Source organism: Acipenser ruthenus, chromosome 1 (assembly GCF_902713425.1).
Source record: "Acipenser ruthenus chromosome 1, fAciRut3.2 maternal haplotype, whole genome shotgun sequence".
In the NCBI taxonomy this organism is placed as follows: Eukaryota; Metazoa; Chordata; class Actinopteri; order Acipenseriformes; family Acipenseridae; genus Acipenser; species Acipenser ruthenus.
In genome coordinates, this window is record NC_081189.1 from 60,570,834 (window position 1) to 60,597,829 (window position 26,996).

General features: G+C 39.7%; 1 long non-coding RNA gene across 1 annotated transcript; it reads right to left on the bottom strand.

Moving 5' to 3' along the window:
- Window positions 1-8,893: 8,893 nt before the first annotated feature.
- Window positions 8,894-10,057, bottom strand: LOC131696862 (uncharacterized). The gene is made up of 3 exons (XR_009307350.1): window positions 9,975-10,057; window positions 9,100-9,204; window positions 8,894-8,911 (listed from the first exon to the last, which is right to left on the bottom strand). It is a non-coding gene; the product is annotated as an uncharacterized LOC131696862 (long non-coding RNA).
- Window positions 10,058-26,996: the final 16,939 nt, after the last annotated feature.

A 26,996-nucleotide genomic window follows, 5' to 3' on the forward strand; every position in this document is an offset into this window, starting at 1 on the left:
GAGAACGTGTGTCCAGTTGTGTTAAGGACCTAATGTGTTTTTAAAGTATCAGGAATATTAATAAATAAAGGTAAAGTAAAATACTCTAATATAGAGGTCAGCTATTGACTAGAGTTAACCCTTTAAAGAGCACTAATACATCCAAACATCTATAAACCAGTTAGTGTTAAGGTATTTCTCTTTTTAAAAATACCTGGCTGTAATGTAAAATGATCCTTTCCATCATTTTCAATTACATGCAAACAGCTGAATGTCCTGCTGTTCAAATTTCACAGAAGAATGACCCCTGCAGTGCAAGTGATGAAAAGAACATTGAAAGTATCATTTGATTCAGTGCTTCATAGGGCAGCAGAAATACGCCAGTGGGTTTGTAGCCTCAGGCAGTCAAATCAAAAAAGAAATTGCCGTATGACCACTACACTGTTCAATTTAGATTTTCAAGTATTACATTAGTTTTGAATCATTCTGTTTTTTAAATAAGTATTTATTAGCTATTATTCTGTTTTCCTCTTTACATTATATACAAATTCTTTAATAATACACTGTAACAGGGCGAGGAGCCCTGTACAGTGTTTTGTTTATTTATTTTTAGAACGCGGTCTCCCCCTCCACCCCTGTGCAGTTTATTATTTTGTATTTGTGGTTTATTATTGTTATGATTATGATTATTGTATTTATATGACGGCGAAGCGCCGGTATTGTTTTTGTATTTATTTATTGTATTTAAATATGACGGCATAGCCATCGTTTGTTTTATTATTGTATTGTTTAGTAGCGTGCATGGGTAGCCCCATCCACAGTAATTAAACAAAAAATTGTGCAGATTGTGACCGAGGGGTAGTAGAATAATTACTAGCCAGTTAAACCCCTCGGCCACGGTATATAAACCTAAAGCTCTCTGTACTCATGGTGGGTGTTAGGAGCGAGAACGAGAGTGGAGAGAGAGGAGAGAAAAACAAAACAAAACTTAAAAAAACATATAGGATCAGTGAAGGCTACTGCCCAGCCTGACCTGTATTGTTTAGTATTTTGTGTTCGTGATTATTTTGTTTAAATATTTATTTTCGATCTGTGAGCAAGTGTTTTCTGTTTAAATATTTTGTTTATTTTTGTATTATTTAAATAAAACGGCGCATGCCGCGTTTGTTTTGAAACTGCAGTACTTATCTGGTGTCAGTTTTTGGTTCCTGCTTCTGACCTGACGTCAACACTCGTCCACCCTGTCACATACACTATAATTGTTTTTATTTGATTTGATGTTATTATTATTTATTTCTAAGCAGACGCCCTTATGTTCAGATGAACATAAGACGCCCTTATGTTCAGATGGAAATATACAGGCACCAGAAACCTTGGGTAATTAGATACATAAAAAAGAAAACTATACGACATTGTAAAGTCCATTAAACAGTACAAGAATGTCTCATGTTTTTCTTCAAAGATTATTCAACACAGCCTCTCCCCCAGTAGTTGCAAAGGATGAAAAGCTGTTCTTGGAGAATCTCAGATCCTCCATTGGTAACATGATCTCAACATATTTTTTATAGAAAATACTTAGGCATTATTATATTCCAGTTGTTTGTATATTTTATTATTTTGTATGCAATATAATCAGAAAGGTTTATAGAAAGTTACACAATGCATTAACATTCCAAAATATGTATTGCACTGTTTCTTAATGTGGTGAACTATCACAAACTCTCACATGCATACATTTTTTTTTCTCAGAATTTCAATGGGGCAAGGGCAAAGTCAAAGTAGAATCCTTGTCAAAACAACAAAGAGCTGCCCTCCAAGAGCCAAAAGCCTTGTTGTTCTATAAAGCTGTCAATTCAATGTATAGTTAATGTATTTTAAAGAACATTTTTAGGGGAACATTGTAATGACAATTTAAGCTTAGTGTTCTTGGACTGATGGTTTGCTAGCTAGGAAATTGAATGTAACTTGTATCATTTAAAACACAATTACTATTTTTTTTAAAGTAGACCGTTTTAGTCTATTAATATAGGTATAGGCTGTTATTATTACTAGTAACTCGTATAAGTACTCTGTTCAAAGAAAAAAATCCACTTCAGGAAATAAAGCAGCAAGAGAAGACAGTGTATATGTAAGAACTGTAAGAAGTACAGTATTTTGTAGCATTTGTAAATATTGTGGGTATAGTTTGTTCGTAGGCCTACATGTACGGAAAGTAGATGGTAATAAATTGAAATAAGTCACATTTCACAAACTTTATATTAATGAAAAAACAGGCCATAGTTTGGCTATGTTTTGGACTTTTAGCAAGCTTTAATGGTGCATTATCTTCCCATAATGGACTATTCTGTGACGCTCTTCATTTATATATTAACTTTGTGAAATTCAGGAGGCGTGAACCAGGTCTTCGCTATTTCCAAATTTCACCTGTTTGTCCTTCCATTTGACAACATTTGCAAGTAGTATAGCAGTAAAGTTACAGTTCTTAACAACGAAACAAATACAATTTTGTAAATAATGATTATGTATTATCTCGATTGTATTGAAAGCTTTCATCTGAGTTTGCAAACTATCATAATAAGCTTCATTTAGTGTATTGTACAGTGCTCGAGTCCTGGAGGAATGCACCGGAACAGCCTTCCTGCACTTTTTTGGGGATCAGGTAAAACCTGGAACGGTGGAACGACGGAACGGCAAAACGGTTGCTTTATGAACCAGTTCTATTGCAACTATAGCTAACTGTTTCAGCAGTTTCCCCCCACCATAGTGGGGAGTTATTCCTAAACATAGGAAAGCTCAGTTAAAGCACCCCCACCCTATATACTCATGTTGTCGATGGGCAATGGCTGCTGCCAGTGTTCCGAGGCTTTTGCCCCACCACTTAATATCAAGTCCACAAAATAATTACACCTGATTTTGTTTGGACTGGGTGCCCCCTATTGCCCTGTAATAGTTTTATCCTGGGGAGTTGTGACAGAAATAGAATGATTCTTGGTGGTAAATCTCCCTCCTGGCCTGACAATTCATTCTCAGGGTTAATAGAAAGTCGGTCATCTAGAAAGGGGCCGGAACTTCGGTGCACTAACTCATCGACCCGGAAGGGAAATGATGTGGCATCCGTGGATTGGAGGAGCGGCTGCAATTGTTTACCAAGGGGTCATGTGTGACTGTACAAACAGATGTCAAAGCGACGTAATCTGTTCCTTCGTTTTTGTTAAGAAACAACCCGGAAGGACCTGTGTTTACTTATTGTGAAATATATTGTGTGTATTTTGTTTGTTTTGTCTTGTCTAAAAATACTGTTTGTTATTGTTTAGATGGCTAACACGATCCGGAGCTGTCGCCAAAGGCCAGCACCAACCCAGACAACATCACTGCACTTTGTTTCATTAAGGACTGTATATTCACTACAAGCACCTGAGCACGCACTGTGGACTTGTGTTTGTGTTGCGTGTTTTGTGTGGGTGAATAAGAATGGGACTGTTTATTATTTGGGAACCAACCGTGAATTTAAACAGAGCATGCCACTGTATTGCCTGTTAACATTGTTATATACTGTTGTTATGCCATCAGGCAATTGGATTACAAACCATTAAACAACATTTCACCTGGATTCTAATCTTCTGTCTGTTTATTGATCATCTGCACCTGCACACTGTTAACCATTTTGCCACAGGAGTATATGGATATTCTCAAATAAAGCCCCCCCCCCCCCCCCCCCCCCCTCCCTCCCACACACACACACCTACCTCTACACACACACATATACTCATTGACAGAAGCTTGTTTCCAAATTCTGCCTCAGCATCTTCTTTCCTGTACCTGGGAGTTCGGACACTATAGGCCACCTGTCCACATATCGTAAATTGTATCTATATGCTAGCTGGATAATATAAAAGAGTATAATTCTAAAAAAAATAAGTCCAGGAAATAGGGCAGTCTTTGTATGGAGTAGCCCCATCAGTTGGGTTATTGAAAAAGAGAAGTAGGGTTGAAGAAGAAACACAGCAAGCAGGAAGATTAGCTGATGCAGGGCTCGGAGTGCTGGTACAGTGGAACTTAAAAAGAAGAAATTCCCTTTCTACAGTCTGGAGCATCCTGGTGAGGCAACATTATAATTGGGCATATCCAGAAAATGTATATAAATTGGCTACAAAACATATATAAAAAAATGTAATTGACTAGGCTAAACATTTTAATAAAAAACTAAAAAACACCAAATTTACTGCATGGGTTTTCATTTTTTGGGAGGTTTCATTTGATCTCTGTATTGCATCTGAAAGCATCTGGCAATGTTTTGGTCAGATTCAGATTGAGGCACCGAAAGTGGTACCAGTCTTTGCAGTGATCTCCAGAACAAAACACCATTTTCCTTTCTTCTGGTCTTATGCACCGATCGCCCATGAAACATAGACCAATTGCCAACAAACAAATCCTTTCTAATATTTGAGAGGTAAAGCAGGGTGTTCCTGGTGCCAGCAGGTGATTGCCTTGATATCTTAAGCTTTGGCATTGAAAGACGTTTATTTGGAATTTCTTCACATATTTTTGTGATTGGAAATGTAGCCCTATTTGTTTCACCAGCATAATTAGATATTTCGTGGCCAATCCATGCTCATATTTCCGGCATTTTCTCATCTGAATATTTCAAACATGCGGCTGAACAAATAATATGGCCATACATGCAAGCATGGATTCCACAATCATATCCATTTTCTTGCCGAGGGAGGTCAGTTGGAGCATAAATGGCCCAATCATTCCAGCTTACTGGGAATCCATACTCTTTCTGGTGCATGTCATTAATAAATATGTGTAACAAGCCTAATGAATTGGTGTGTACACCATGGAAGGAATCTAAATACAGAATGTGTTTCCATTTGAAAGCAACTACAATTAGCACCCAATGATTCCCATGAATGTTGGTTGGAATTAGCCAGATCATAGGAAGAGAAATTCTGCTTTGTAACATAATTGCGTATGCTTTGGGTTATTCCCTGAACTTTTAGAGCTTGAAACAAATAAGTAGTCAGACACACCACTTTAACATCATATTCATTTTTTTCGGGTAGGTCTTCACATGCTGTTATAAACCCTTCCAAAACAGCATCTTGAAGCTAGTTCTGTCCTCTTAAAGTAAGCAGGTCACACTTTCTCAATATAACACCTTTAATCTTCACCACCTCATCCAGTGTACCATGAATTTCTAAAGGATGCACATCTTTCCATGGCACAGTATTATATGCATTTTCCTCAGAAGATGGAAGGTTCATTTCACTAATATTACTCTCAAACAACACTTGGTGTTTTCTATTGGTCTCGATGTCTGTATGTCCCCTTCTTCAGGTACATCAGATAGTATATCCTTTTCTTCGGGAACACAGGAAAAAGATTTTATTTACTTTACTATGACTCGGATTTTTGTTTATATCCTATTATGTGTTGACCGTGATTTACACTTGCAGTCGCTTCCACAAGTTCTTAGTTATCTGCTTGTGCTGGGTCCGGGGTTTTGTGCCTAGTAATTGTTGGTAGCTGCATGCAGATCTTTGCCAAGCCATGTTATACAGTCTTCAATTTTGAACAATACCAGTTATTTTTTTTTAATTCAGTAAAAATGTTTTACGTTGTATGAAGAGATAAGACAGTTAAAACAGTAAATGTGAATTTATTGATAATAAACGTAAGTTAGAAATTACAGGTGGAACCCTAGTTAGACAAGCTGTTAAGAAAGACGTGATACTGTATTATCTCTTATTTAATTTCAAACAGCATAAACTGTGTTCGTTGTTGTTTTGGGAGAAATATCCACACAAATTTAAGTGTAAAACTGTAGGACCAACAGCACTATGGAATACAGCCTGCTGTTTTGAGAATAGTATTGAAACTCGAGCACTGATATTGTAACGTTTTCATGTTTAGGAAGTTGTACTCAGGGAGACGGTGTTGAATTCTCAAAATGTTTGATTTATTTGAAACTACAGAGAATTCCTGTCAGGAGCCGGAATTCACAGCACCAAAATAATAACCCAGCATTTTAATCTTGGCACTTTCATTGCATATTCTCTCCGGTCACAGCTCACACGCTCGCTCAGTCGCACCCACAGTTTCTCATTCAAGTTCAGTGCTGGACTGTCTCCAGTCCTCAGGCTCATGCAAAAGACAGACGAGACAAACTGAACAGACAACAGGTTGTGCAACAAAGCAATTGTCTGGGTCGTTACAATATATTTTTTAATTTGAAAGTAAAAATATATGAAAGCATGACAACCTTTATGTAGATATACAATTGAACAAGAACTGTTGAATTGTTATTTTCATTTCATATAGTATTAAATGGCAGTGTTTATAAATAAATATCAAGATAAAGAAAGAAATAAATGTCTATGTTTTAATTTATGTATTAATTCATTTCAATATTTATTAATGTATTTATTTATTTATGTTTTACTTTTACCAAATATAGGCTGTCCTTCACCATATAGCTAATTCTCATAAATTAACGTTCCTTTTTGTCCAGTGGGGACCACAAATAGCATTACTGTCATCAACTAGAAGAAGAAGGACATTTTTACCTTACTTATTTCTCTTATGACTTTTTTTTCTACATTTCACTTAAGAGTCTTAGAACTACAAATTTAAAGTTAAATTGTGCTTTTGACTGATTTACTTTTGCTGTGCCAACACCCTGAAAACATGTAAACTATCCTTGCTGTGTAGAGAGTCTGGCAGTTCTCGCACTTCGCTGATAACTTGGCGCGAAGAACTACCATTCCTCTCAATGTAATCGCCCAGAAATAAAGCCATCATTTAGAAACTTGTCTAACCTTTATCCTACAGGCATAGTTAGTTGGAATAAAATTGTATAGACGTCACAATCTGACGTTGGATTTTTGTCATATAATGGTTATATGTGAAAGCTGTAATGACGTCAGATTCTGATGTTTTAACAACGACATTATTATAACGTCATTCCAACCTTTACATACAACCAGTACAGACTATAGTTGCGTCTTGTCTTGATTGACAAAGCATGTGGGGGCGAGTTCTACATTGAACACAGTTGTGATTAGTTGTTCACTAGGTCCGTGGTTGTGGGGGTGGGCTCTACAGTGAACACCAAGCTGTAATTGGTTGCTCTGCTGTGTTTGGTGCAGGCGGGAGTTTGTGGCCGTCCGATTTTACAGAATGCCTAAAGTGGACGTTAAAACTGCATTGTAAAAAAAAAAAAAATCATCAAAGGTAAGCCACATTTATTAGGAACACTTGTTTTTAATTGTTGATTGTGATATCGTCATTTAAGTCGAGCCCTGTGTGTGTAATTCTTAACAAGGTGTTTGCCATTTAGTTATAAGACTGCAGAATCTTTTATATATAATTTTGTGTGAAGATCGCTCGCTGTCTTTGGATTCCTCGGTGTCGGAAGGGAAAGTTTGCAGCAACGTTTTATTTATTTATTTATTTATTTATTATTTTTTATTAACCGTAGGGAAACTGTATTTATGCATGAGGGCTGATTTGGAGGAGAAGACCGTTTCTCCTTCCGAATGAGAGAGTGTACAGGAGCTGCTTCATTGTCATCGAACTCTCACAGACCGACGTGAGTCCCATTGCAGAAGTAAAACAAGGCTCAATTGAACTATTTTATGAGCTTACTATGCTTTACTGTTAGAACCTTCACAACTTGTTGCTGTGACAGGCTCATGTTGCAGAAAGCACATAGGCTACTGTTTGAATGTACATGGATATATGTCTAAAATGTTAAATTATGAAAGTTAGCCTAATTGAAAACATATTTATTTACTGGAATGCGTCACCATGTTTGCATGTGTTGACTGCTTGTCTACTTATCTTTTAGCTGAGGGCCCTGATCACACAGTGAAAGGAAAGGACATACAGTAGGACTACTGAAACATATCCACTGAGAGAATCACGAGAAGAGAAGAAACATAAAACAATTATGAACAGCCTGTTGCGATACGGGTTCAAAAGAGGGACAGACAGTAGTTCTGCAGGCGGGTCGAGCGAAATACCTAATGAGACTGATACAGCTCACAGCATTAAAGACTATGACAAAATATATGACAAGAATAAACGCAGGCGCACTTTTCCTAACCACTATGCCACACTGCAGCCATAGTTACAAGACCGTGCTATTTGTGTTCCACCTTATAATGAGTATAAAAGGGCTACTGTAATGGCATTATGGAGCAAATGAGAGCCACAACCCTACCGTGTTATAACCGATTCCGCACTATAACAAGGCGCGTTATAACGGGTGAGCACTGTATGCAGTCAAAAAAGTGTGGTTTAGTATACAGTATACCTTTGTGACCCCAAATATACTTTCAGTAGACTTCTTTTTTATACGGGAAATTAAACCAAAGAGAAAGCTATATTACTTAGTATTGAAAAATCTATACCACAAATCCAACCAAGATTGTCATTTGTAAGATGATTCAAGAAAAAAATACAGAAATGGAACTCCCACCTACTTTGCCAAGTTTTGATATCTGAAATTATAGAAATGTCTGCAACTTTTTTTTCAAGACAGTGAGTTGCCAATACAGTATTATATAGAACTTGTTCTGATAGTGAATTTGGTTCACAATGCAACGTTAAACAGTGTCAGCAGCATACATGTTTCCTGCAACACAAAATATCCTCAGTCCCAACAACATACCAAGAGGTAATATTCAGTAATGTAAAATAATAAGCGCCTATTTGGTAAAACATAACTACCATAGCTGAGATTTTGAGTTCCTAGCAAACTCACCAACTGCTTTCAATTTGCTTCATTTCGAACACTACCCTCTAGAGCAGCTAGCTCCTCTGATGATGTATAAACATCAAAATTAAATTTGCCATCCTCAAGAGTCTCCACCCTTTTACCATTGCTGTATATCAGTCAGAAGGTATAGCACTCTCTTCTGGAACTCTAGGATGACAAAATGGGAAATGGTTTTTCATTTTAAATCTGAACAATGATCGTATCAGTACCAATCATCAGAAGCAAACACAACTACCTCGGGAAGGTGGATTACTACCTTGAAAAAAAACAAAAAAAACTAAACCTTGCAGGAATGATTATTTGTTTGTGTAATTACATAAATTAAGTTTTCTTACTCGTCAAGTAGTGGAAAATTGTCTGTTGTTGTTTCTGGAAGAACGCTTTGCCCTCGAAAAGGTGGTTGGAAATGGCTACTGTAGCTGTCCCAACTGCTGTCCCTCCTACGGGGATGAGAACATTTTTTCTTGTTTATTATTTATGTATTTTGTGTACAAGATGCACAATTAGGGTTGTCACCTGGCCCCATAATCCCCTGGCACTATGAGGCAGAACGGCATTTTAAATTGACCCCTAAACTGAAAGAAATGAACATGTAATTTAGCTACCCCTTTCCTAAATGAATACTGTTACTGAATTATTGTGCACTCCAAAACAGTCATACCGATCAACTATTCACCATCCTGCCTCTGATCAGACCAAATGTATCAAACATCTAAGTGACTGATTTGATTGGGAGAGTAATTGCATATTATGGCAATTTAATATTAACAGAAAATAAATAGCAACGTTAACTTATTAGTGGCTGCAAAAAAATAAATAATAATAATAAAAATACATATTTAAGCAGTTTATTCATGGTTAATATTATAATTATACCATTGTTTGGTGTACATGCTAATTAGCAACGGTCATAGTTCATTTATGTTTCTTAGTTTAAGGGTAGTTTTAAAATCCCGTTATGTTTTAAAGTGCCGGGGGATTATGGTGCCAGGTGGGAAAATAACTCCAGTACAATAAGAGCAAGTACAACAAACAGTGACTTCAGATATATGAGCAAGTACAATACACAATAACTTCAGACCTGACAAGAGCAAGTTTAACTAAGAGCAAGTACAAGTATTTAGTAAGCTAGTAAAAACTAGTAATCATAAGCAACATTAAAGATGTGTTTATCAGTCCGTTTTCACATTATTTACCAGCTGGTAATTACCTTGGGGAATGCAACTCAGAGGAACTTGATAGTGGTAAAGGCCTTCTATGGCAGCTGCCAGTTGAAGATAAAACAGGTGATTGGAAGGGACTGTGCCTACCCTGTTCACGAGCATCCAACTTTTGCATTATTTGGCTTTACCTGTGCCATGTGATGCACCTATACGAATGCAGGTTTCTTTTCTTTGGAAGACTGGGCATCACTGGGCCTCCTGTAAAGTTGGTGCTTAAATGTATATTTACGTTACTGGAGGAACTTAATACATATGTAAGCATTATGAACTACATTCTACATAATACATTTTGGAGGTGATTCCAGGATAGGCTCTAGGTGAACTGGTCACAAAACAGATGTATTGCACAAAATAAATCACCCCCTTTATGTCAGTACTAAAGCATATAACACATTTTAGTATTAGTATTTTATTTTTATCCTTCAGTTCTACATAATAAAACAGGATACATTTGAGGTTATTTTGAGGATACTTTAAAATGAGATTCTTTGTTACCATGGTGATGTTTTTTAAATCCATTGCCAGTCTGTATTTTGACTCCAGTTTCATCACTACTTTCAATGCTATCTGCAAAGATACAAGTGTTCAAAAATAAAATTAGAAGAAAGGCTACATCATGTAAATTTGCAAATGATAAATTATACATTTCACCAAGCTAAATATATAGGATAACATCAGGGAATTGGCCAGCCTTAAGGGAAATGACATTAAATCAACTTGCCACGACATACTCCCATCCATATAAATAACTGTAAGTCACCTTTGATAAAGGCTTCGGTCAAATGCAATACTACTTCTAACAATAATACCATTAAAGTAGTAAAAATTTATTTTTACACAAACCTGTGACAAAATCCTTAAATAGCTTTTTTTCTTTTTGCTGCAAATTCAGTGTACTCTTCTGTGGTGGCATTGAATTGTTCACATTCAGCTAAGCAATTTGTAAAAATATTACAATTTAGAACATCAAATCACAACTAAATATACAAAATGTATCAATAAATCATAGTTAATTTTGTATAGCGCCATTCAAGGTTAAAAAAACAAAATCCAATGGGCAGGACATTTAAAATTCAAGTACAATTGAAAATATGAAAAATATATTAAAAACTTATGTAAAAACAGTAAAAGATTAGATAAAAATAAAAAACAGTGAAACAAAAGGTTTAAAATTTCAGTTGTGCCGTAATCAGTAATACTGCTTGCATTCTCTTTTAACATGTTAAAACCACATGCAATGTAAAGTGTTAATTTTGTTACTGCACCTGATTGAAATCTTGATCTTCACAAGGCTGAACTTTCTCCATTTATCAGTGGGATCCTGCCTTTCCATGAGAGCTTTCTCTGCATTAACTTTAGGTCTGGGATGACCCCCTCCTCCTCGCAAGCCCCTTCTCGCCATACAGCTCGGCACCACATTCGGAAATAGGCACTAACAATATTTAGTACTGGTAGAGGTGACATTGGTGGGGACTTTAAACACACAAATTAATTGTGTTAAAGATCTCTAGCAGATGTGGTATACCTTATCTACCACAGTGTTATTTAAAAAGATGGATTAAACCTGGATTTTCTTTTTTGCCAATTAAGAGAGCATTAACAATCATTATTTAATGCCAAGAGAGATGTATGTGGTGAAACATATTTCAATGCTTCTCCACTTCATGCAGCAGCGGGAGCAAAATAAATCCACTTCTCCTGTCTAAATCATCTCACTCCAGAAATGAACTTTTTTACTCTGTCAAAGGTTTTTAAATGAGCAGTGTTCAGCAGTTTTGAGGAGTGGTAAAGAAGTTGTCCATGTGACGCTGACTGATGATATCACAAACTAATTTCCCATCTTCTCTTTTTTCTCTTACAAATGCAAATGTATCATTTTTCAGCAAAAAAACAACAGTCCTTTTCCTTGGTTGATATGTAGTTGATTGGCTGTCTGCCCCTTTTCTTTCCTTCGTCTGTCCGTTTGGGGAAAGTGTCTTCTGAATACAGAACTGTTCTTCTATTCTTTGTGTAGCCTTTTATTGTGCAACGTTCACAGGCATGAAAACCAGTGTGGCCTTTGATGCCCTTCATGAAGGCACGAGCAGGGGCATCACAAATTAAACATCTTTCAATCACATGGAATCTTTTTCCATCTTGAGTCATGCCATTTTGCTTCAGGTTTTGCAATTCCAATAAAAAGTCATTCAAGAATTCGTGATTTGAGTTGGGTTTTGCCTCACTGTAAAACAAAGCCACCAGGAAAGGGTCAAAACTACTGAATCTGCATAATATGGGCCAAAACTGAACAGTGCTTGATTTAACCTCTTGTGTGCTATAGACGTACCTGGGAAGTCCAAAAAATCGCTTCTCTAGTGCTAAGGACGTATGTGGTACGTCCAATTGAAAAACATGGTAACCCCCCCCCCCCCCCCCCCAAAAAAAAACGGATTGCCATTTTTTCACTCGGGGTCACTCATTGAGGAGTTATTCCATAACATATTCAGTCGTTGGCTTTAATTTCACTACATTTCACCGACAAAATATATTTGATATGACGCAGTTGTTAAATGTAATTTACAGCCTATTTGAACGCAAGCAGTGGTTATCTTTGGTTTGTACTGTGAAACATCCCGAATGAATTTAAAACAGTCTGTGTGTAACATTCATTTTCTTTTCAATGTGGATTGATAATTAGAAAAGTTTACCTTTGATTAGTAGCTGTTTTATCAAACTGTTTTACATGAAATTAGCAGTAACATCTGCCTACTGTATTTGACTACATCTTGTTCTGTTTATATGACGGTAGAGGAAGATACTTCCTGCTCCTGGTCTCATCACAGGACACCGTTGTAATGTATCAAGTGTGTGGGGGATACTGCAGTTTGAATCTTTTTTTTTCCCCATGATGTAAACTCAGCGATCACAGGCTAAAAAAAACAAACATTAGGAACCACATGTTTTTGCTATATAGTTATCTCAGATTTGTTGTGTCTGGTTTAGTTGGTGTTGGAGAGAAACTAGTCTAGTGAGTTTGATCATTCGCACAATCTATTTTACATTTGCATCTATTTGACATATTTTTCTAAGAATATTATTTTTGTGATCCCTCTATTACATCGGACCGCAAAGGGTTAAGGAACTTGAGAATTTCATGACTACTCTTATGACAAGTACATAACTATGTAAAAAGGAAAGGATCGTAACACTATAAATACCGGACACTATATATACATACAGTATATACCTAGAACTACCGCTATATTAAAATGCATATAAGACTCCAGCATCATCGTATTCTTTTTTTTTTTTTTTAACATCAGACAACACAAACAGTTTTACATTATAGTTAAAACAATGTGTTTATTTTAACATACCACACATGGTGCCCTGTAATTCCGATTTCCTCACTTATATTTTCCCATAATTTCTTTGTATTCTTTATCGTGATATTTCTTGTGCTGCTTATCATAAAGAAAAGGCTATTGCTGCACTGCTATAATCAGACATTCCCCAATCTTGCCTTGATATTTGGAGCGCAAATGAGCATGACGAAAAGGGTTGCAAAAAACTTTGCGTTTGACATTATTGTTTGTTTTTCTCCAGGATTATGTCTGTGACACTGTTTTTGCAGCCTGCGAGGTACACATGATGGACACCATTGCTTGGGGGTGGTGTTGGAAGAGGAGTTATGATTGGTTGCATTGTGTAAAATGTTGCACATGTATGCAAATGCTGGGCTATACATTTTCAAACACACAGTTTATTTTACACGCGCTGTTTAAAAGTATTTTTTTTCACAGTAAAACAGGTTTAAAAGGCACTGCATATGAACAGGACACTCAGTACTGCATCTCCAGCCCCGCCCCACCCCTTGTTCGCTGTATTTTTCACATACCTCTTCATAGTCGTGCATACTGATAAATCATCTCCTGATCACTCGTTTTATCACCAAACTCCTCAATAATGCGATCCAAGTCATTATTTTATTACTATAACTTCTCAAAAAGCTCTGCAAATGTCTGTGATATTCTTTGAGCGCTGGATGCGGAAGCAGCTATCTTGGTTGTTTATGGCCGTGTTATCTCTGTGGTGCCGTGTTATCTCTGTATTGCTCAGATCCGCCCCTTTTTTATGTTCAGCTTCTCTCGGCTCATATCGGTCTCACTCGGCCATTGAATGGTTTTCTCATTTTTCTCCGGAGAAAAAACGACTAGAGTCTTTTTGATGATGTCGGACAAGGTTTGTAATATCAGACCTGGTCCGACATAGGAGCGCAAAGGGTTAAGGTTGGCAAAGTTTTTGCGATTCTTCTGAACTCCTTCTGAAATGTATACACTGTCGACGTGGAGTGTTGCATTTCATTATTCATCACTGCAACACTCATTTGCTTAAGTTCACCGTCTTGACAGAAGTAGAACACAAATAGATGGAGTGTTGCCTGAGAATTGTCCCAATGACATCCTTGGGCAGTGTCTTGAATCAGAAAACTATAATTTTCTGCAAAATCGAGCAGACAGGTGGCATGGTCCTCTTTCAGATCTCCTTTCAGACACCTCAGGAAGTTGCTTTGTCTCATGGCGACGAAGTGATGCTTCCATAGGCTCAGAAGTTTCTGAATCCCCAATGTTCTCTGTCAAAGTCAGCAGTTTGGAGTGATCAACGTACACCCACTGATGAAATATTGTCAACTGTATCCAGACTTTCCAGAACATCAAAGTATTCCTCTAGGGGTTGACAACCAGGACATGCTTCACAAGCACCTGTCATACAAGTTTCTTCCTCAAGGGAGCACACAGTCTCACCAAGCAAGCTTCTGTAGTCCTTCTGAACACCACATGCCTTTAACATCAACCTTATGTTCTGATGGTACATACAGACGCACACGGAGTGAGTCCCAGAAGGTCCAGGCAGTATGCACCACTTAGGCAGTAGAGCTGCAAATGACGAGAACCCAATCTTCTTGTCGGGGTATCAGTCTTGGAAGGTACGATGGGCCTCTCGAAGATCGACAAGCATTAAGTGCTTCATCTTCTTTACTTTCTCTCCATTGATATGCACAGTTACCACCTGTTTTGCCTCTGGACATACGCGACTCACTTCTTGCTATTCGTAGAAGACTCGTACGCAGTCTTTCGTCAAAGTCCAACCACGTTTAGGGTCAGGCTTCGTCATCAAACCCCTTTCCTTTTTTAGCTTATGTGCCAGCTTGACTTGATACAGTTAAGACACTATTTTTCTCCAACACCCAAAACTTTTGAAACCTTAGCTGCTATTGTAGAAGATATCTTCTTTAACTTACATTTACCGTAAGCCTCACTGGAGACTGTCCGATGCTGACAAGAGACTCGTTTAGAGCATCCTCATCAATGAAGGAAACGGATGATGAAGAGCCGAGACAGATGTGCTTTGTACTTGCTCGGGCTGCTCCTGCTTGCTTTCCTTAAACTGGTTTTGCACTTTGGGATCTGTGACAGGGATGGGTGAGTGGTGACATTAGGCCAGAAACAGGAACTGCAACTGTGCACTGTGGCACTGTTTTTATTAAACAAGACAAAAATAAATAAAATATATAAACACAAAACAACTGCTCACAGCGAAAATAAATATTTAAACAAAATCACAAACACCAAAACAAATACCTCGGTCAGTCTGGGCAATCGCCTTCACTAATCCTATTGTTTTGTATTTTAGTTTTGTTTCTTTCTCCTCTAGAAGACCCACCTCGAAACAGGGAAAACTGCAGGGTTTTATACTGGTGACCATCTCCCGATTAGCAACAAATGAATCAATTAATTAAATCAGGAGATGGTCACCTTCTGCACAGGGTTTGTGGGATGGGGCTTCCCCATCCCTGCTGCCAAACAATAAACACGGCTTTTCGCCATCATATTTATAAATAATAAATCATAATAATACAAAACAAAACAAACACTTTACCTCAGGGCTTTGCCCTGCCCCCTTTTATAGTGTGAAGGGCTCTCTCCTGCTGCCCTGCCCCCCCCCCTTGTGCACCGCACACATGGCCCCCAGGGCCACCCCCCCCCCCCCCCTTTGAAAGCCATCCATCCTCCCTCCAGTCCCTTATTCTCCTCTTTCTCCTATCCTTGAGGCAGGGTTGGTCCACAGTCCGGCGCCTTCCTGGCGGGACCAAGACCTCGTCTCAGGGGGCCCAGGTGCAGTGGATGGGGCGTTGGCAAGCAGGCGACCCCAGGCGAAGCAGGACAAGCAGCAACCCCAGGTGAAGCAGGACAGGCAGCAACCCCAGGCGAAGCAGGACAGGCAGCAACCCCAGGTGAAGCAGGACAGGCAGCAACCCCAGGCGAAGCAGGACAGGCAGCAACCCCAGGTGAAGCAGGACAGGCAGCAACCCCAGGCGAAGCAGGACAGGCAGCAACCCCAGGCGAAGCAGGGCAGGGCAGGCGATGGCAGCAGCAGACCCTTGGGAAGCAACAGCAGGAGGGGAGCCCCTGGCCAAACAGGCGGCAGCAGGCGCTCCACTTCTCCCCCTGGTGGTGGAGGCGGGAGCAGCAGGCAGTCCTCCTTCTGCACTGGAGAAAGTGGCAGGGATTCTCCCACTTGTGGGAGGGGGCAGTTGAGTGGGAAATGCCCTCGCTCACCGCAGATGTAGCACCAGCAGGACCCCTCCACTGTGCTGAGGAGGGCATCCCAGCTGCTCTCCTCCTGTGTCTGTGGCTCTGGTTCCACCTCCTCTTCCTGGGGTGGGTGGGGGGGTGGTAGTCGGGACTGAAAATGTGATCGTATTACACAGGTACTGGGGCACGTCCCATATGTGGAGCTGGGGCAGGCGCAGGGAGCAGAGCCTGCTGCCTGACCAGGTATAGGAGGACCTGGGCCATTTGGCTCTTCAGGTCTGAGATGTCCTTTGTCTGCCTACTGTGCCTTGCTCACTCACTGTTCCTCGAGGGAGACCGTCAGTGACTGCGGGCTCAGTGGGCTGGAGCATGTGTGAAGCCAGGTGTCTGAGCACCGATACATCGAAGTCCCGGGGGGTGGTGGGGTGCCGGGGGGCCAAGCACCAAGGCATCGAAGTTCTGTAGCAGCAAGGCACCGAGGGTACCGATGGTATCGATGCAGGGGGCATCTGTGCGCCGAAAATGCCGAAGCACCTAGGCGTCGAGGCACTGGAGTACCGAGGGCGGCAAAGCATCGAGGCTTGTTGGCACTGGGGGCACTAAGGGCATTGAGCGGCAAGCACAGAGGACGCTGAAGCACAGAAGCACTGATGCTCTGCGGCACCGAGATACTGGGGGCGCCGAAGTACCGTTGCACCAAAGGTACCAAGGGCGCTGAAGGCACCAAGCACCAGGGCCATAAGTACCGAGGTTGCTGGTCAGTATCTAGTCTGGACCGCATGCAGTCACACAAGCGATGCAGCGTGCAGCTTGCAGCGTTGTGGAGCAATGCCTACAGATAGTATAAGTCTGGACCGCGTGCTGTCACACAACCGGAGCAGCGCAGAGTTTACAGCAGCATGGAGCACAGCCTTCAGACAGTATACAGGAAAAAAAGAAAGACAGAAAGAAGGAGATCTTTTTTTTGTACCTATGCACTGAGGTGGGTAGTCAATGTATGCAACTCAACTCACAGTGGGCTAAGAGACCAGGGGAGGAAGCACGTGTTGTATATTTATTTTTCTTTTGGACAAAAAACAACAACACACACAAGAAGCTGAAGTGTAGGGTATGCAAAAAAATATTATTTCATTTATTTATTTATTTATTTATTTTTTTTAGGCCGCACACACCAAGTGGGAGGGCAAGGTCAGCCCAGCGACGTCGACTCGACAGCGGGTGCAGCAGCACCGGATCCCGGGGGAGGAAGTGACTCTCTTTTCTCTCTTTTGTTATTGTTTTTTTTTTTTAGCTGCAAAAAGCAGAGGAAGAAAACACAAACAGCAGATGCTGTAGGTTAGAAAGTAGCCTACAATCGGCAGTTGCGCAGCGTTTGCTCAGTCCTCAGAAGCCGAGTTACTGATTCTGGGAAGTGGCAAGCCGACTTTCAGCAATATTTGCCGTGGAATTAGCAGAAAAGCTATTTTACAAAGATACAATCAAGCAAAAGAGAATGTGATCTCCGCTGAGTGACTACTTAACCCCTTGGTAGACGGGACTGAGGACATCACTCCACAGAGGGGCCTATCGGCAGCTCTGACATAAAATGCTCAGTAAATACCTGACCTGTGACAGGCATATCCCAAAAGTATTAGTTGTTGGTCGTCTTCGAATTGAAAGGGAACCACAGTTTTAGTACTTTTCATTTTCAGCAATATAAAATATATGCTTCATACAGTGTTGCCAGGGATATAGGAATATACCTATTATTTCCATATGTTTTTGTAGAGGTTAGCTGCATAGGTTAGCTGCATATAGTAACAGAAGTTAATGTGAAACAAAAGAGGCTATATTTGTAACTTGACTGAACTGTACTGTAGTGTGAACGATCGATTTCAGCTTCATGTTATTATATTTTATTCAGCCAGGTTTAATATCTCACGAGACTATATGCCAAAGAAAATTCTATTAACACTACTTCTGGAAATAATGTGTACAGTCTGTTCTTCCCACTGTCATATTTAGCTAAAATGCTATAAATCCTTTTGACTGTGTGCCACCAATCCCATTTAGTTTACACATCGCAGTCCACCAGAAGTGGTAACATCCTGTATACTATCCAATCATTTTTAATTTTTCTAATTGCTTCCCACCCACCTCGTCTTCAATGGTGAATTATAAATGGTGTTATAAATGGATAGATTAATTTGCTACACGAGGTAACAGTTGTGGGGACCAGCACTGGCATTTACATTTACTTGAGCCATTTATCTATAAAGCATTCAAAGTGTGAAAAAATACAAATTTTAAACAAAAGAACAGGAACTTTGCCATCATCATATACAGTACTGTGCAAAAGTTTTAGGCAGGTGTGAAAAAATGCTGTAAAGTAAGAATGCTTTCAAAAATAGACATGTTAATAGATTATATTTATCAATTAACTAAATGCAAAGTGAGTGAACAGAAGAAAAATCTAAATCAAATCCATATTTGGTGTGACCACCCTTTGCCTTCAAAACAGCATCAGTTCTTCTAGGTACACTTGCACAAAGTCAGGGATTTTGTAGGCATATAGTCAGGTGTATGATTAAACAATTATACCAAACAGGTGCTAATGATCATCAATTCAATATGTAGGTTGAAACACAGTCATTAACTGAAACAGAAACAGCTGTGTAGGAGGAATAAAACTGGGTGAGGAACAGCCAAACTCAGCTAACAAGGTGAGGTTGCTGAAGACAGTTTACTGTCAAAAGTCAAACACCATGGCAAGACTGAGCACAGCAACAAGACACAAGGTAGTTATACTGCATCAGCAAGGTCTCTCCCAGGCAGAAATTTCAAGGCAGACAGGGGTTTCCAGATGTGCTGTCCAAGCTCTTTTGAAGAAGCACAAAGAAACGGGCAACGTTGAGGACCGTAGACGCAGTGGTCGGCCAAGGAAACTTACTGCAGCAGATGAAAGACACATCATGCTTACTTCCCTTTGCAATCGGAAGATGTCCAGCAGTGCCATCAGCTCAGAATTGGCAGAAAACAGTGGGACCCTGGTACACCCATCTACTGTCCGGAGAAGTCTGGTCAGAAGTGGCCTTCATGGAAAACTTGCGGCCAAAAAGCCATACCTCCGACGTGGAAACAAGGCCAAGCGACTCAACTATGCACGAAAACACAGGAACTGGGGTGCAGAAAAATGGCAGCAGGTGCTCTGGACTGATGAGTCAAAATGTGAAATATTTGGCTGTAGCAGAAGGCAGTTTGTTCGCCAAAGGGCTGGAGAGCAGTACACAAATGAGTGTCTGCAGGCAACAGTGAAGCATGGTGGAGGTTCCTTGCAAGTTTGGGGCTGCATTTCTGCAAATGGAGTTGGGGATTTGGTCAGAATTAATGGTCTCCTCAATGCTGAGAAGTACAGGCAGATACTTATCCATCATGCAATACCATCAGGGAGGCATCTGATTGGCCCCAAATTTATTCTGCAGCATGACAATGACCCCAAACATACAGCGAAAGTCATTAAGAACTATCTTCAGCGTAAAGAAGAACAAGGAGTCCTGGAAGTGATGGTATGGCCCCCACAGAGCCCTGATCTCAACATCATCGAGTCTGTCTAGGATTACATGAAGAGAGAGAAGCAACTGAGGCTGCCTAAATCCACAGAAGAACTGTGGTTAGTTCTCCAAGATGTTTAGGCCAACCTACCTGCCGAGTTCCTTCAAAAACTGTGTGCAAGTGTACCTAGAAGAATTGATGCTGTTTTGAAGGCAAAGGGTGGTCACACCAAATATTGATTTGATGTTGATTTTTCTTCTGTTCACTCATTTGCATTTTGTTAATTGATAAATATAAACTATTAACATGTCTATTTTTGAAAGCATTCTTACTTTACAGCATTTTTTCACACCTGCCTAAAACTTTTGCACAGTACTGTATATAGGAAAAGTCAAAAAAGCACAGGTGCCTAGCTGCCAAATCAGTGGAGAAAAATGCATTTAAAACCGTGATGTGCCAAAAAGACCGCTCCGGTAGTTCTAGTGTTAAATGGATCTTCTGATTTGGACACTTCAATTGTGTTATATTTTCATTTTGTTACATTTTTTTGTGCAATTGGTTAGATCTTTGTTGGTCTGTCTTGTTTATTTTCTATTTTCAAACTTTCCACTATCACCTTCCTGTATTTATACATCTCTTAATTCAATGTAATTTTTAAGTCATTATGTCTGTTTTAACCAACAAGATACACATGTATTTTTTATATTTAAAAGTGAGTTCTTAAATGGAAATTACTGGGACAAGGTCTCAAAGGTCTCAGCATTTTTCACTTTAACAATCATCATAACAATGTTGTCAAGCCAACTAAAATGGGAGAGAAGTGCTTTGTGACTTAAAAAAGAGGACAGCTCGCAGAGAGCCGCCCTCGCAGAGGTGAGACCAAACTGATCGGCCCCCAAGGATGGGAAGCAAGCATTATTTCCCCCAAGGGTAACCAAAAATAGGGTAGTGGACGAATTGAAAAGATGAAGAGAAGTCCAAAGTTCTTCCCAGCTTGCAAGGGTCAACTATGCTGATGGAGGTCGACATGTTCAGACTTCTAAGGCAAATAGAGCTTTAATTCCATTGCAGGGAGACTGGAATGCTGGAAAATAAATAACATGTAAAGAGGGCCAGGGGTCTCCCCCCAACTCTCAGAGAGCCCCCTCCAATGAGTCAAAGCAGAATGTCTGGGCTCTGAGGCTGGGAACAAGCTTTGCTTGGCACGAGTGAAAAAAGATAGAGTCGGCAGAGAGAGGGAAAACAAAGAGTTAGGATAGATTTGGCGGGGCATAACTGGGGGAGGAGCCTTAGCTCCTGCTTCCTGAATCACACTCTGAACCACACCCAAGTAGTGGATAGGGATAGCGCCGGCAAGGCAGTTCTTGACACGTGGAGGAGCTTTCAGAGCAGATGAGGAGTACATTGAAACCCATGTGGAGGCAGCTTTCGGGCAGAGAGATGTAGAGTGGGTGGAAAAAGCGCATTTGCTCGGAGACTGCTAAAAAAACCTATTGAAGAGATTGGGATCAGGTTGGGACCAGTCTATGAGGGTGTTATCCAGTGCGAGGTGAGATGCTACTTTCGTTAAAAACGATTTATGATATTCATAAAAGATGGTGTCGCTGTATCTGATAGACAGGTGGTGGGGATAGCTTGACAGCAGGGGTGGCCGTTGCGGGAGTGGTGGAAATGACATGCACGGCTGCCGTATCTGAAGCGGGGGGAAGAGAGAACTGTTGTTTCTAACCACATAATCCTGTTATCAAACATGTCCAGGTGGTCGGTTACTGATATCATTGGTTAAGGACAGAGTGAAATAGCAGGCGGGAGATGTGAAATAGAAAGAGCAGGATCAGAAAAGAGTGCTCAGGGAAGGAAGCGTCTGCTGACAAGCCTGGTTCACTAAACTGAGATGGATTGGCAGTACAAAGTAAATAAAGAATTACTGTAGTTACTCGCTGGAATTGAAATTCCTTATTTAAAGAGAGCTTTCAGAAGCTTATTGGTGGGCCAGTCTTTAAAGAAAAGGTGAGCTGGTGAATCATCCTGATGGTGAAGGTGTTCAGAGCGACGGGGAGGATTAGTAGCATCGGAGACCTGGATAACCGGGACTGCAGGAGTGGACACAGCGGGATCAGCGGCGGGTTCAGCGGTGTTGAGGGTATATGGGTCATCGCCGTTGTCAGGTGAAGGAGAAGCAGTAGCAAGGGCAGATTTTTTTAACATATTTTTACTTGGATTAAGAGTTGAAGGATGTGCAGAAGGAGGAATGCAGTCAACAACCGAGAATTCACAGTCCTGGAAAAAGAAAAATGCGGCAGGTAGGAGCCCTTTTATAACTATGTTAATAACCTTGAAAGATGTAATGATTTGAGTCTGCAGAGCTGTGTAGCGATACACAAACAAAAAAAGCAAGACAGAATTAGAGTGTGATTTGGGGTTTAAATAGAGATTGAAAGATATTTTGGCTGACCATAACTGGGGATGAGCACTAGCTCCTGCCCCCTGAACCACCCAGAAGGTTACAAAAAAATTTAACTGTTCCATGCTAAAATATTTTTAATACATAAAACAATGAGTATCTAAATGTTTTCCATCCTTTTGTAACAGCTAATTAAGCCTCATGAAGGTTGTTAACTCACCAGGCTATGTCTTTCTTACATGACATTGATCTTTAGATAACTCCCAACAGTCAATTGTATTCATTTTTAAATAATTAAAGTACAGAGATTAATTTGGCAATTATGATGAGATCTGTAGGTAAATAATTTGCATGCCCCAGGGAAATGTAGGTAATCTGTTGTTTTTTTTCATTAAACTGTGCATGTTCTGAAGGAAAATATGTACTTCACTACTGCATTATCTGTGGTAGGATGCTGAACTATAATAATTGGCTGCTGTCAAGTTATTTGGAAAGAAATGCATGAATACTCCAGTCACGTCTCATCCCTTCTTAACACGGTAGTTGAGAGTTTATATATATATTAGAATATTGTGGAGCTGCTTATAATGAAGGTGATTTGTACCAGTCATGCTCAGTTGCAAAAAGGAACCTGGAAGGCATTCAATCAAGAACATTGCTAACATGTGCATAAAAAAGAAAGAAAAAAAACCCCAGATTACCTACATTTCTCTGGGACGTGCAAATTATTGACCTACAGAACTCATCATAATTGCCAAATTAATCTCTGTTTTTAAATAATTTAAACATGAATACAATTGGCTGTTGGGAATTATCTAAAGATCAATGTCATGTAAGAAAGACATAGCCTGGTGAGTTAACAACCTTCATGAGGCTTAATTAGCTGTTACAAAAGGATGGAAAACATTTAGATACTCACATTTTTGTTAAATTACAGTGGCTCTCAAAAGTATTCACCCCCCTTGGACTTTTCCACATTTTATTGTGTTACAGCATGGAATCAAAATTGATTTAATTAGGAGTTTTTGCCACTGATCAACACAAAAAAGTCCATAATGTCAAAGTGAAAAATAAAACCTACAAATTGTTCTAAATTAATTACAAATATAAAACAGAAAATTGATTGCATAAGTATTCACCCCCTTGAGTCAATATTTGGTAGAAGCACCTTTGGCAGTAATTACAGCCATGAGTCTATTTGGATAAGTCTCTACCAGCTTTGCACATCTGGACACTGCAATTTTTGCCCATTCTTCTTTGCAAAATTGCTCAAGCTCCGTCAAGTTGGATGTGGACCTTTGGTGAACAGCAATTTTCAACTCTTTCCACATATTTTCAATTGGATTGAGATCCGGGCTTTGACTGGACCACTCCAGGATATTGACCTTTTTGTTTTTAAGCCACTCCAGTGTGGCTTTGGCTGTATGTTTGGGGTCATTGTCCTGCTGGAAGATGAATCTTCTCCCAAGTCCCAGGTCTCTTGCAGACTTCAGCAGGTTTTCCTCCAGTATTTCTCTGTACTGTGCTGCATCCATTTTTCCCTCTGTCTTCAGGAGCTTTCCAGGCCCTGACGCAGAGAATGATCCCCATAGCATGATGCTGCCACCACCATGCTTCATGGTAGGGATGGTGTTCTCAGGATGATGTGCGGTGTTAGGCTTGCGCCAAACATAGCGCTTAGCGTTGAGGCCAAAAAGCTCTATTGTGGTCTCATCAGACCATAGAATCTTCTTCCACTTGGTACTCAGTTTTTGAGGACGGCCTGTTCTAGACAGATTCACAGTTGTGCCATATTCTCTCCATTTCTTAATAATGGATTTTACTGTGCTCCGGGGGATATTCAATGCCTTGGAAATGTTCTTATATCCTACCCCTGATTGGTGCTTTTGAAGAACCTTATTCCGGATTTGCTTTGAATGTTCCTTCGTCTTCATGATGTAGTTTTTGTTAGGAAATGTACTAACCAACTGTGGGTCCTCCCAGAGACAGGTGTATTTAACCTGAAATCATGTGAAACACCTTAATTGCACACAGGTGGACTCCATTCAACTAATTACGTGACTTCTAAAGACAATTGGTTGCACCAAAGCTTATTTAGGTGTGTGTGGCAGAGTGGTTGCAGTACTGACGTCACGGACCAGGAAGAAGCAATACAAAACAAAGGCAAAGGTAGGTAGGGGAAACGAGACGCGTTTGCGCTCAGGTTGTAATAATAAATCAAACAATAAACAAAACACTTTATAACAAACAAAAGGGCTCGATGGCCAAAAATACATAAAGAAACAAATACCGAGTGGTACAGCGGTAGCAGTTGCTTCGGATGTATGATCTCGTTCTAAACCGTCCTCCCGTCTCTAACTCAAAGGAAAATCTCTCCCCATTAGCCTGGAGCTGGTTCTTTTAAGCTGTGGCTGGAGCCTTAATTAATTATCAATAAAACAATTACCTTATTGAGGCTCCAGCCACATTCACACAGGTTTTTTAAATTAATAAACAAAACGAACAATAAAAAAAAACACGGCTTTCCCACCGTCAAATACAAATATAATAATAATAATAATACGAAATATACAAATAATAATACAGGGACGAGGTGTACCCCATCACAGTGTGTCATAGCAAAGGGGGTGAATACTTATGCAATCAGTTATTTTCTGTTTTATATTTGTAATTCATTTAGAACAATTTGTAGATTTTATTTTTCATTTTGACATTATGAACTTTTTTGTGTTGATTAGTGGCAAAAACTCCTAATTATGTTGTAACACAATAAAATGTGGAAAAGTCCAAGGGGGGTGAACTGTACATACAATGCTGTGGCAGAGAGCGAATTAATCCTAGTCAACAATCTCCCTCCCAATCTGTGAGGGCACTGTATAACCGGAGCAGAGTGCCCCATAATGGATGGTTGGGCAGTTAATTCAGTCGGAAGCCGACCATCCAGGAAGGGGACAGGGCCATGATACCAGAAGTCATTGCCTTAATGCAGTAGGCGATGTGCCAGTCACAGATTGGAGGAGACATGATTGGCCGTGCCACCGAAAGAGGGTGTGGCAGAGGGTATTTAGGGGAAGTGGACCCAGCAATCTATTCCTTTGATGTGGTTACCGCTAGGACCGAGAAAGAAAACAACCTATTAGTACTCGTGAGTGAAGTGTTTTGGTTGTTTGTAACTGTCTGTATTTGTCTTTGCCAGATGGCTAATATGAACCCGTGCGCTGCCGATTCAAGCCAACGCTAAACCCAGACTGCACTGCACCTGTACTTAATACCACTACTGTTAAATCCAGGGGGGTGGATCAGTGATCAGCAGATGTGTCAGCTGCACGAAGAGCACAGCGTGTGGTTTTCACTAACTCTACCGTGCAGAATAAATGTTTTTTTTTCAATGGGTAAATATGGGTAAATATCAGGACTTTCTTCCTATGCATCGGGACGCGGGACATTTGCTAGGAAATTGGGACTGTCCCGACCATATAGGGACTGTTGGCATGTATGCTACACCTACGTACTGCAACCCACTTTTCCACAAATGCATATTTGTATTTACTGTATGACAATGAACTATGACATTTCTGCTTAAGTTATTTCTCCACCTACCACTCCTGTTTTATTTTTCCTTCTTTATAAGAAACATTTTTAAAATGTGTATGTATAATTTTTATATTTTGTTTAATTTCTGTAAGTCACATTGGATAAAAGCATCTGCAAAATAATTAAATAATAATAATAATAATAATAATAATAATAATAATAATAATATATTTTCAGTATAAAATCTGCTGTTTTCATTCAAAAATGTTTAACTTCTACTTGTTTCTGTCTAATTAAAGGTACTTGTCTGCCATTTCCTTTTGCTCATTTTCCACAATGCTTCCAGAAATAAACATTAAGCTGTGCAGGTTCTGAAGGAAAATCTCTACTATTACATTATGAAACAATCAGAAGCTAATTAATATGACTGGCGGTGCAACCCAAATCTGACAATGGACAGAAATGATAACCTACTAATAATAAGTTGTCGGATGTTGTCATTTAAAGAATATGTATTACAAAGAAGAGTCTAAAGAAGATAATATGTTGTGAGAAAAGACCTGTCAATAAAAAACACTGAATAAAGTCAGACATTTTTCAGAGAATTACTGTGAAAGCTTTTCCACAAAGAACCGCAGCTGTTATTTAGTCCTTGACCTCAGAAGAGAATGTTAATAAGGGTGCTAAATTAACAAGTGATTTGTGTGTGGTGGACTGCTGCCTACTCAGGCCACTATACATATTTCTCCTATGTATGACATTCCTGATTTAAATATAGGCCTCAAGATGTTAATTGGGTCTGTATATTATCACTGTCTTTGTCTTTTCAATTCTTTTTCTGGTACAGGGCAGAGAATGCTTACCACTAAATTACAAGACACACCAATGTATGGAGCCATGTACAAAACCTATTCAATCTAAGCACTGTACATCACCACAGTTTCAGTAAAAGTCTTCATGCGACA